Genomic DNA, 12,846 nt, shown 5'->3' with positions numbered 1-12,846 from the left:
AGATCGCAGGCCTTTGCTCAGGTATGTGGGTTGATGTCTTCCCAGGGAATCTGAAAGGCAAGTTTAGAGCTTAACATGCTGTGCTCGAAATAGAACTTACTGAGAGAGAGTAGAATCTATTAACACCATGATAGCATTATTTCTATGTTTCACTCTCATAGTTACTATTTCAATCCTACTGTGTTGTATGGTTCTTGTTATTGCGGCTCATGCCTTAATATCTAAAATACAGTCGTTTTATTAAAAAAAATATAAAACTTAAACTGCCTCTGTCATTTGTATATGAGATCATACCGTAAATGAGAGAGCTGGTTGGGACCTGAGTAACCACGACTTCCCTGAGAAGTTCTATAGATGTCATGCGCTCGGCTGCCCAATCATCCCTTCCCCTTGGGAGAGATGAGGCACTGCTAGTTAGCCGGAGCAAAACCGGATTGAAGGTGACAGAGGTCCTTCTAAGTGGGTAAGACTCAGTCCTCCCACACCAGGAAAGACCCTGCTACCTAGAAATCCAGTAGTCTCATTTAGGATAATGAGAGCCCACGCGACAATCCCATTAAGGAGAATAAAGTCTACGGTCTTTTGGGGAGGGCACTCAAAGATTAAAAAGGGAGTGACTGCATTAAAGGCATTTTGTTTTCTCTGTGGGTGAAAATCAGTAAAAAGAGGGTAACATCTCCAGATGTGGGTGAGTTGACAGATACGCTATGTCTCCTTCATTTTGCAAAAGGTTATGTCTATAATCACTTTATTGGTGATAGAAAATTGTATACAAGTGTAGCTTATTAGCATATTAGCTTACTTGAAGTCCACAAAACCAGTAGCACATTGTCACAAACATTGGATGATTTTGTCAATGATGTCATCAATGAAGCCATTTGAGATGTCATCAGTTATGTCATCAATGATGTCACTTAACATGTAATAAGTGATGTAATGTCAGCGTCCCAAAGCAGTGCATTAAGTGTAAGTTATAGTTAGTTGGCTAAACTAGCACAATTCATTGTTCAGTTATTTTGAAATTTTTAAACATTAGTTCTTATCTCATTTGAACCCCTAAATATAACACTTTAACCTTTAATTTTTCAGGGAATTTCAGTTTTTTAACATAGGTTGAGCTCTTCCTACCTAACTAACTAACTATAATGTCAATTTAACCTTTGGCATTTTTCAGAAAATTACTATGTTTCTTTGATCATATTCAAAGCTGAGCATACACCCACACCCCTTGGGTTATCGACAGCCAGCACCTCTGAATGCCCATCCTCCTCCACGCCCTTTACACAATTCCACAGGTGCACAGCCCTGCTGTGCATGGCCTTTAGCCATACACTTTGGGGGCTTGGCACATAAGGCCTGCCTTCCTGCTTTGTCTGTGCACAGTGGGGAGCTAGCTGCAGGTTCTGTCTTCTGGCCAGACCATTCACCAAACCCCCTGGGTACCCAAGCCCCTGCTGCTCATGGCCTTTGGCCATGTGTTGTGAGAGCTTTGGCCACAGGACCTGCTCCCTGCACCCCTTACAGCTGCCCATTGACTGCTGCATTTGGCCAGCTGCTGTGCAGTGCATGGGGCTGTCCACAGAGACTGGCCTCCATCCAGGCCCTACACCCATCTCCTCATGGGTGTCCAAGCCCTTATAGTTGCCCACAGGTTGTAGGACCTGCTCCCTGCACTCCTCAAAGCTGCCCTCCGACTGCTGCATTTGGCCTTCTGCAGTGCAGTGCAAGGGGCTGGCCACGGAGCCTGGCCTCCATCCAGGCTCTGCACTCAACTCCTCATTGGTGCCCAGCACCCTATAGTTGCCCAATCCCCCAATTGCACACATCTTTTAGCTGTGCACGGCACACAATTTACAGCTGTGTGCAGCAATGGTTTGGCCTTGTTTCCAACCCAATTTAGGCATCTAACCCACATAGCACATAGCCAATGGCCTGCACAATGGCAGTTGGCATATGGGTTGTATTTAAAAAAAATGCTTTTTGATACACTGATACCAGTTCTGCAGTACTATAGGGGGAGCTTTGCTGGGTGGTTCAGTACTGGGAACTAGCACTTTAGTATCCATAATATATATTTATTCGTTTTAACCTAAAGGGGGGGTTCCTTTAGGACCCCAGAACATATGGCCCTGGTGGTCATGGTGAGCCCTCCCTACCCCCTTATGTGCCTTTTTCATAATTTTTTCTGGACTCAGGGACTAATGGCCTGATTACGAGTTTGGCGCATGGGAAGACCCGTCCTCCAAACGTCCAACAGGAAGGCTGCCAACATAATCGCTACATCCCCACTGGACCCATTACAATTTTCCTGCTGGGCTGACGGGTGGAAACAAAAGTTTCGACCTGTCAGCCCAGCAGGAAAGTGGCTGCAGCATTGTCGCCAGCTTGTTATCAAGCCAGCTGCAATGCTGCTGCCTCAGGGGGTCACCAGCTGCCTCGCAATGCTCACTGTCTGCTGTGCAGACAGTGAGCATTGCGAGGGTGCTGGGCAGGGGTAGCCCTGCACAACCATGCCAAGTGCATGGACAGTGCAGGGGCCCTCCAGTGGCCAACTGCACCTGTTCTCATCCAGCCTTTTCATGGCAGTGAAACCACCATGAAAAGACTGGCGGAGTACCAGTTTGTAATCAGCACGGTGGCACTGACTTCAGAGCCACACTGGCTGATTCTGACCTCTGCCACCATCAGCCTATTGGGATCAAAGATCACGACGGAGACCACAGTAGGTTGGTGGGGCTGCTCGACAGCCACCGTGAGCGTGGCGGTCCGAGGACTGCCACACTCGTAATCAGGCCCATAGTGTCTGAGTCCTGGAATGGTGACTGCAAAATTTCCTTCAGCGTTGTAATACTGGTCCTGTAGCTCCTTTACAGTACATTGTACTGACATCACCAACTGGATCAAAAGGCCCCTCATTCAATCACAAGGGTCTATTTTTTAAACATTTTGGAACCACAGGAGTCCCACTCATCTATAATTTTTCCTAGGAGTAACCACTTCTTTCCCAACCTAAGCCCCTTTTTAAAACTCTAGTTTACCAAAATTGTCTCAACATATTTACATCAAAGAACAAAAAGCACACTTTCTAAGCAAAATTCAACCTGTTTATCAAATTTTGTGTAATTCTATTCAGATATGTATTTATGCACTGGAAAGTACAGTCTCCTGTGCGACTTAATATGGGAAATCGCAATACTGGGATCCCATCTTTTTCTTGCCACCCGCTTGGTGGATTAATATATGAAGGGATAAAAGTGGATGAACTTTTCTTGTCTAAGTTTCCTATAGATTTGGCAAACATCACCAAAAAGATTATAGAAACAAAAAAACCTTTCATATGGAAACTGATTTAAATGTAATGAGTAAGTCTGTAGACCATGGCTAGACATGGGTATATCATGTCTTAAGGCATCAGCCCATTCATCACGCATATTTATAAAAGGAGACCCTATAGACATCAACAGTTATTGTATTTTTTAAGAAGACAAGATTAAAGTATCAGACATGGGCAATAGTCAAGTAAAAATTATGTATACAACTGTTCAAAGGTGCGGGTTATCACATGGTGCAAGTGAAGGAGAGACTATTTCCCAGCTAAAATGATAAAGTGAGAAGAACGGTGGTAGACAGAAAATGCAAGTAAAACATATTACCAGTACATTCTGTAATACTTTTGTCAAGTTATGATCCATATGCTCAAAAAGGAAAAAGTTAATTTGGGAAAATGTTCGTGCACCTGCAGTTGTCAATGGCTTTTTGACACCTGAAAAAAACACTAGGTCACCATCAGTAGGAGAGAAGTTAAATAGCGCATAATTGATCCTATGTCAATGCCAAGTCAATAAGTATCCAAATATTGCTACATGAAATATTAATAGTGAAAATGTACCAGAAATAATTAATCATATGGTCTCATGGCAAATGAGTAATTATGTAGAAGTACCCAAGTTTCCACACTGTTGGAAAAAACATGTCTAATGGTAGACTTATTGGCTTTGGTGTAGGGAGCCAATTTAAAACTCGGGATAAAACGGCTGTAGTTACGGATCCTGGAGGAGAATGTGGAGGAATAAGAAAAACATGAACACAGTGGTGGTTGATTGCAAATTAAATTGGAGGGGCTCAAAACACATACACAAAAAACTGCACACATAACTTACACACCAATATAAATATAAAAAAAAAACTTACCTTGCTCGATGTTCTGCAGCACGCCCTGTACTTCTGCAGCACATCCTCAGAGCACGAAGCACACTGCCAACTCCCTCATTCAATCAAGGCACTGTTTTCATGCTGTTAAGCAGCATGAAAAAAGTGTCTTGATTGGCTGGGGCGGGCCGGCTTCATGTTCCAAAAGGCACTGTATGCCAGTGCCTGCTCTCCAATCTGCCTGTCTTGGATATATATATATATATATATATATATATATATATATATATATATAAAACCAAGTTAGTTAAGACCATGTGTTTTCATAGAAAAAGTGTTTTTTGACTTGCCTATTTCTTTGGCACCATTATACAAATCTTCACAAGATTTTCCCAAAAAAGTGTCCTGGTGGTTTTTGTTACGCACAGAAAGTTTTGGGGTGATCCGTCAAGCGAGGCCAATAAAAAGGGCTGAGGGGGTCAAAAAAGTTGTATAGACTATAGCCGAACCGCTGGATAGAATTACAGAAAATTTGGTAGAAAGCTAGCTTTCGGTACACAGATTATATTTTGGCTTATTTGGTGTAAATCTTTTCAGTAGTTTTTGAGATATTAAAGGAAATCAAAATTTGTATATATCTGGCCACAATTACTTAGCAAATAATGACAAGCTCGTGCAGGGAAATGCACAGCTCTGACTGGCTGTCAGTACTTCAAACCAGGAGGTGTTGACAGCCATTTTGGGACTCGGCTTCAGCCCATAAGGATTAGTCTGGTGGCTTTAACAGGCACATTTCGATTTTGATCCACAAGGAGGTGTGGCTGGGGGCGGGGGATCCTTCTGTCATTGTCATGGGCATTCCCATAACATCTTTGTGCAGGTTACCCTGTGTGATACCCCACCCACGCAAACTGACTATAACTATTAGCCTTGTGGCTTTCATGGGCATACTTCTATTTTGAGCCACAGGCATTACCCTTCAGTTGTATAGATGGCTTGGTGTACTATCATCATTGATTGCTGATTACATTCCCCTCACATGGCTTGTGTTGTTGTTCTCTGCTGCCACACATGATCTCACAGCAATGTGAGCAGCTTTTGAGACATTATGCTACATTATGCTACCTCAACAGGGTTTTGGTTCATATGTGGTGTTGTGCCTTTGTAATTAATTGGGTCTCTTCTGCCACCAATGACTCAAAATACATCATGAGCAGTCTTTTGAGACCTTTGTACACTCTGTTTGACAACAATTATGAATATTTTACTGATACTTCCTCATCATTGGGAAGGTACTACTTATGTGAGATTATGGATTACTTAGTGCCTCATTACGAGGCTGCCAGTATTGAGACCACCAGCCTTGCTGTGGCAGTCAGGATCGCTTCTTATGTGGCGGTCTGACCACCACATTACGACAGACCACCAGGGTACTGCCATCTCCACCGAGATGGATAATCCTGACGGGCTGATGGTGGCGAAGGTCAGAATCAGCCAAGGCGGTTCTTTGTGCAGCGCTTCCCTGCTGATTATGACCTGGTTCTCCACCAGCCTTTTCAAAGGCTGGCAGAGAACAGGTGCAGAGGGCCACGGTGGGAGCCCTGCACTGCCCAAGCACTTGGCATGGGCAGTGCAGAGGTCTCCCTGCCCAACACCCTCACAATGCTCACTGTCTGCTGTGACAGACAACATTGGTTTCTTCCCGCTAGCCCAGCAGAAAAGTTGTAATGGGTATGGCGGGAAGGTAGCCAGCATGGCAGCAACCTCCTCATCTGAAGTAATGATGTTTGCTTCCATAGAGACAGGTGACACTTTCTCCTAGAACACCGATGGTCTGAAAAAGGTTTACTTGTTAATATTTTTTTCCTCTGATATAGCTTGAATTAGATAGATCTGTCCGTCCTTTCACATTTACCAACATAATCAGTGTCAAGGATTTGTCATGTTGTTTCATTCTTTGCATAAATAACCTGTTGCATACTACCTTAGCTATCCCTACTATACAGTGTGTGGCTACAGAGGACATCGTCCCCGCTGAGGCCAGAGAGCCTAAGTTCATAGCATAAAGAATAGCATAAGGAATAGACCCCTAGAAGTTTAATATTTTTTGCATGTGCGCTGTATTTATGCATGTTTGCATGCCCACTTACTTTACTTGTGTAGTGTGGCATAATTTGCAGTGTCTTGTGTTTTTTTCACCAACACATACTTGTCTCTGCATGCTTTTCAGGAGCGCTACTAGCACCTCTTGCTTTTGTTATCTTTAAGTATTAATTGGATTCACGCAGATCCAATTCCATTCTGCTTTTAGGTACAAGTGTACACAGTTCCAGGTAGGATTCACCTGGATGCCTTTTTCCTGATTGTGTGATTTGGCCAGTCGATTAGGGATCCTTGGCCCAGACCAGATAGGTTACCATAGGGGCAGAATCATGTTGGTTTAAATAATGGTTTAAGTCATTTCTCTTTTTGACCATCCCAACACAGTTTTTAGTTATACCTGTGGTCCCAAAAATTGAATTTGATAGGACTGGGTACCACACGTTATTTTTAGTTCTTTCTGGAGCCCACCATTTGTCCTGTATAACTTTACATAATAACACCCTCCTTCCTTTCCATCCTACAGGAGGTCAAGTCTGCCCTAGTGGCATTGTCCTACCAGGGTAGGGAGAGGTGCCAAGGATGAAGTATGACATGACTAGTGTGTGAGGCTTCTTCTCCCTAAAGGATTGCTTTTCTCACCTGACCTAAAAAGACCAGTAAGTTATCCATGTAAGACTGACACACATACCTCTAAGTAGTGGATGTAGTTTTGTTGGGTAGTTTGAATGTGACTGTACCATTTTGTGCTGCTGCAGATATTTTGCTACAATATTTTGGTACTACAGTTTTTAAAACTTGATGTTCTGTCACACTTTACCTGCAGAAATACATCTACGAGTATTTGTGATCGATCGATATGGGATGGCAATGTGATCCCTCCTGTTAAACTAAAAAACTAAAGTCCTATACGTTCCCATCCTCCAATGTGCATACTCTTTTTACCCACACAATTCTATTTCCAGCTAATGTTTTGAATTCCATCTCATGAGCTACAAAGCTCTTCATCGATACAGTGTTGTAGATGGCCTTCAGTTAATTAACATATACAGGAGCCATTCAAGAATCCGATTCGATACAGCCTAAAGACTTATAGTTTTCTGATGGACATCCCAGACAATTCTAAATCACCATTACACAACGTTGTACATTTTAGGCATTGTACAATATTATAGTAGACAAAATATTTCCTGAAAAAATAATATGTCCTAAATATTATTTACAAAAATATTACCTAATTGAAGGTAATAACAGAAAATCTGCACCAAATGAGACAGTAGTTAATAATGATATTTAGGCCAAAATATTTTTGGGCAATGATATTTTCACAAACAATCAGATTTTGCAACACTCACTATATTCAACTTTCCTAAGTACACCCCCATCTTCTCCAACCTACAACAAGCCAACTGATATAAGTATTCACATCTATAAACATCTTGGTCTATACCTATCGCAAGGCACATGCTCTCACTACATATCGAACTAAAACCTGATATCAGTCATTCACAACCTTCTGACAATGACAAAACCACCCAGGTCATACTTCAAAATTCTGTGCCATACACCTGTTAGGTCCACTACTTGTGATACCACCATATTTCTCCAAGAGTTCAAACACCCACTTAAAAGACATTTGCTGCATATAAAAGTTCCAAATGGATAGATACTGACTCCAATATAAATATGTGCATAGTATGCCTATTATTTGACTGAAATGTTCCCTTAACTAGTAACCTGCTTCATTCCTTTGATGAGTGTTTGTCTTTTCCAATCGTATTCCACCATTGGTATATTTCACCGCTACGTACGATGTAAGGAACTTGTCATTCATTACCTATGTACTGCCATGATTGCTCTGTACACCATGAGAATGTGGATTATTAGTTTAAATGGATGATAGTCCACCACAAGTAATAATGACAATATTCTTGTAAGGTCCAGTAATGATTTCAGTATTTTAAACCAGAGCTCAACCCCTGATAGTTATTTCACAGAGCAGACATGCTAAAAATAAGAAAAGTGTCATTAAGAAGTACCAAAACAGTTAAAAAGTTAAAGATACAACACAATAAAAATCCCACTCCAGTTTTCAAAAAGAGAGGATATGGTAATAAATAAAATGACACCAGATCAACAAACATCAAATAGAGGGAACCAGAGATATGAATTTGTAACATTTAAATAAAAAATAGCACCAAAAGGTGCAAAGAGCTAACCATGGCCAACTTGTTGTGACATACCTGGCAAATGGAACGTTTCAGGACAAACACAATTGAGCTTGAGTTGGATACAAGGACCAGGTTCACTTAGGAGGACCATTTACCTCCAGAGGTCAACAGCCTTCAGTTGAAGCAGGCAGTGGACTGATGTTGAGAGAAAGTGTTAGGTGGTGCTGGGTTCCGGAATCAGAGTTGAGTGTCTGTGACCATTGGCTTTAGGCAGGAGAAGTTCAACTTTCACTCCCTGGAGGTCTTCAGTATCAAGAGGGCCTCCTTTGACAGCATCACTAATACAACTGCTGCTGGGAACAGATCAAGGCTTCGGAGTTCACAGATTCCAGCTCGAGAGAAGAATGTAGCAGAAGCTATGGCTAAGGCAGTCCCACTAGCGATGCACCCTTGGCAGATTGGGTGGCAAGACCTAGTCCCTCACCAGTTTTCCAGGCCAAAAGTTAGCTTAAAATCTCTAAGTCACCTAGTTTTAAGGTTACATAGAAGGAGTACACTCTGACTCCAACCAAGGGTTCAAGGACCCCAGGAAATATATCAGGGGGTCAGGACTATCTCCAATAGAAACCAGCAGCAAGGTTCAGGGCAGGTCAATTTGAAAGTGGACAGCTGGGCTCTTCTAGAAAGTGGGATTCTTGCAGCTTTTTTTGTCCCTGTGGCTTAACAGGAGGTCAGCCATCTGACGCTTTATGCTCCTGTGCCCACCTTTGACACTAGGGAAATGAGCACCCCCTCCTCCATGGCTACTCAAATCAATTCTGGGGTCAGCTCTTCTTCCACAGGGATTGGTGCCTGGCTGGTTAGAAGGACAAAAGTTGGGGCAAGCTAAGCTAAACTATTTAGTACAAATCAGTGTTTACCAATTAATTGGTTTTGCAATAAATGTTTTAAAAAGTCCAGGAATTAACTTTTCAGCTGGTTCCTAGGTGGAGCTACCATTATTACATTTAGTATTGCCTCCAAATGCTTCCCTGTGGAACTGATAACCCTGCTACAGTGAAAACATATTTTAGGGCCTTATTACTGTGAGGGCATGTTTAATATTAAACATTTACACATTCTACTTTTAAACAGTATGCACCCTGCCTTTTTGGCCATTAGGTCTATTTAGGGGTGAATTATTAATATTTGAAAAGAGAGTTCATATCTGTCAAAAGGGGTTATTTTGACAGGTTGGATTTACTGTTTTAAAGCTGCACAGGCAGGCTACAGTGGTAGGGCAAAAACAACAAGTGATGGACGGAATGCTGAACATTGTCAAACACTCACCCACAGTCATAGATCTGGGTTTAATCCATCGTTCTTTTGCTCACCATGCCACCCCAGTTTGGACCCAGCCATATGCAAATCAGTCTTGACCCTGTTCCACATGGGAACAGTCCAGACCGAACTGCCAAGCCAGGTCCTCACTGGACCGGAAACAAGCATCCTGGGACCGGTTTCGGGGTTTCACCCCTCATCAGCCAGGCTAGCTTGAATCCAGTGGCATGGGAAGCACGGGACCCACGTCTGGGCATACCCTTCCCACTTAGGGCGACAAAGCAAAAACAACAAGTGATGGACGGAATGCTGAACATTGTCAAACACTCACCCCCAGTGGTAGGCCTGCAGGCATGGGTCTTACAGGTAAGTTGAATATGCCAATAGAGAGTAAAGCCAATGTTGACAAACGTTAGGGGGCAGAGCACTTGAAATGGTGCCTGGTTTTCTGAGTCCCGGTGTACAGGGTCAAAAAAACAGTATTAACAGGCAAAAATAGGGGTGATCATTCAAGAGGTATTTTCCTACATACCTCATTTTTAATTAAAATGTCTCACTTGAAAGAGTAAATCAAAAATAACTATATAAATACAATACTCACAAAATCCTAAAAACAGACGAGAAATTCTGAAAATAGATTGTTGACAATTCTTCCATGGGCCAAAACAATCAGCAAGGATATTGTGACTAATGGCTGCAAAGAGGTAGAAGCACAGGAAGAGCAAAGCTTTTCCCAAATTTTCCTAAGTCATATCAGATCATACACATTAAACTAATATATCTCAAGGAGTACTGGCGAAAGGTTGATCAGAATCTGAGCTTACAGTCCTTAACCAGCAGGCAATGATAAAGTATTATTTTTAGGCATAAGCTTCATAAAGTAAACGAACACAGAATGAGAAAGGACACATTGGTGAAGGCGAAGGTGCTGAGTTGGAATTAGAGCACAAAGCAGAGAAGAAGGCATAGCTGGAAGAAAGAGCTCTGGTTTGGTGAGAAAAGACAAACTGAGAGAGATTACAGTAAAAGGGAATGTAGGACAGATGATGCATCCCACAACCAAGAGAGGTACCTCTCACACCAACAAGGGACAGGGTAAAATATGAACAAGACAACAATTGTTTTCCCTTATTGGAAAGTCATGCTAGAAAGCCCTAATCATATCACTGGCTGATATTTCAGAAAATACTATGGTTGTTATCTTATAGCTCTTTATAAGCCTCATTCATAAACAACACCCTTCTCCATCTTCATTTTGTTTGATATTTTTGTTTCTTTATTATTGTACATTTATTTTGTATAAATACATATTCGCTTATACACAATCACCAAATATTAATAATACATCCCACATTCACTTAAAAACACTTTAGCAAAATGTTTCTTTAAACACCTTATGACCAATACTTGTATACAATAAAAAACTTTATCTCCCATATAATATCTAAAAAATGTTGACGCAGCATTTTGGTGGTCTTTCGGAGGGTTCACTCTATCTTCTTCAGGACAAATTTATGAACTCAAAGACTTTTTTTGTGTAAGGAAATGACTGAAGGTATGCAAAATTAATATGAATCTACAGTTTAACAGCGGCTGTATTTTCTTCCCAAAGTTTCACTAACCACCATCTCTACGATTCTCTTTTTTGTAGAAAAATAACTTTTATATCATAATTTAACAACTCTTGTCAATTTATCAATCAGACTCTTTCTTCTATTATTATTCAAAAACGTGTTTACCATCTACAAATCATAATAATTTAATGCCATAATTATCATGTGCCAGCATTTTATTCAATTCACATTGCTCCCTACAAAGCCTTCCATCTTTTAAAGTATCTCAACTTAGTCCTTATTGTAATATAATGGCCCAGTACTTCAACTTTGCTCTGCTATCATCACTGATGTCTGTTCTGCAGGGTTTAAGTAAAATGTCATTATTACTATTCCTTTTGCTTTAAATTCTTATACGCCATCAAAACATATATGAACTTACTTCTAAACCTCTTGTGAGTTTATCCACCAAATTCACTCCTCTCTCCTGGATGTATATTACTTTCCTTTTATCCCAATACAGTCCCAGATCGCGTTTCCAAATCTCTTTCTCTTTTCCTGTGGGTAGTCACCACAACACATTCTTTCCAGTAGTTTATATCGCTTAATTTCAAATGAAGATCAAGGGACCTTTCTCAATCAAAAAACCTAATTCCTCCCATCACTCATACTGTAAACACTTTTATTCAAAGCTTACTTTGGTGGGGGCATCCCTCGATAACATGCTCACCTGTTGAGTGGCATTTCTGATACCAGTCCTTCTTCTGTATTCAATGTGTGACATCTTTGCATGTCAATTTATACCACGCACTCCTGAAATGGCGAATTTTTGAATCCACAGTCTACAGTATGATTCAAACAGTTCTCACTTGCAGAAAGTTAGGTTTTCACCTGTTCAGATGAAAACATTGCTCCCACAAGCAGGGAGCTGCTTTTTAAAGCAGCTCCCTGCTTGTTGGAGCAATGCTGGCTCCTGCAGGACATGGGGAGCTGGCTAGGACCGTGGGTGCCTTGAGGCTCCCTTGCGGTTCTTTCACTGTCTCTCTCTCTCTCGCTCTCTCTCTCTCTCTCTTCCAGCCCATAAAGGGATGGAAGAGAGAGAGAGAGATTGTCATTACAATGGTCTCACCATAGAATGACCTCAAAGAGTAAGTCTAGCATGATAGTTGGTATGAATGTTAAAGTTACGTTTGGATACTGGCCTAATGGTTGAAGTCTTGTTCTGTCACTAAGTTTGCAGAAGGTTAAAAATCCTGGTATCGCTTGCAGTGTGTTGGTTTATTTACTAGTGTTGTGACTGTTAAACCTTCCTAGTGATGGAACATTCACGTTTCTTTCCAATCACATGCGTGTGTTGACTGTCATAGGTATGTCAGTTAGTATTATAGTAAGGAGTCATCTATGGCTTACAGGTTAAGGTTACAGACCCTCACCCTGAAGGTTGAGGGTTCTACTCAATGTGTGCCTGGGGTCATTTTCCTTCATTCATTTCTTTTAAACTTAAAAACTTTAAGGCTCATACTGAAAGGTGATCTCATTCATTTTCACTGACA

Source organism: Pleurodeles waltl, chromosome 9, assembly GCF_031143425.1.
Source record: "Pleurodeles waltl isolate 20211129_DDA chromosome 9, aPleWal1.hap1.20221129, whole genome shotgun sequence".
NCBI lineage: Eukaryota > Metazoa > Chordata > Amphibia > Caudata > Salamandridae > Pleurodeles > Pleurodeles waltl.
Note: the sequence above shows the minus strand (reverse complement) of the source record.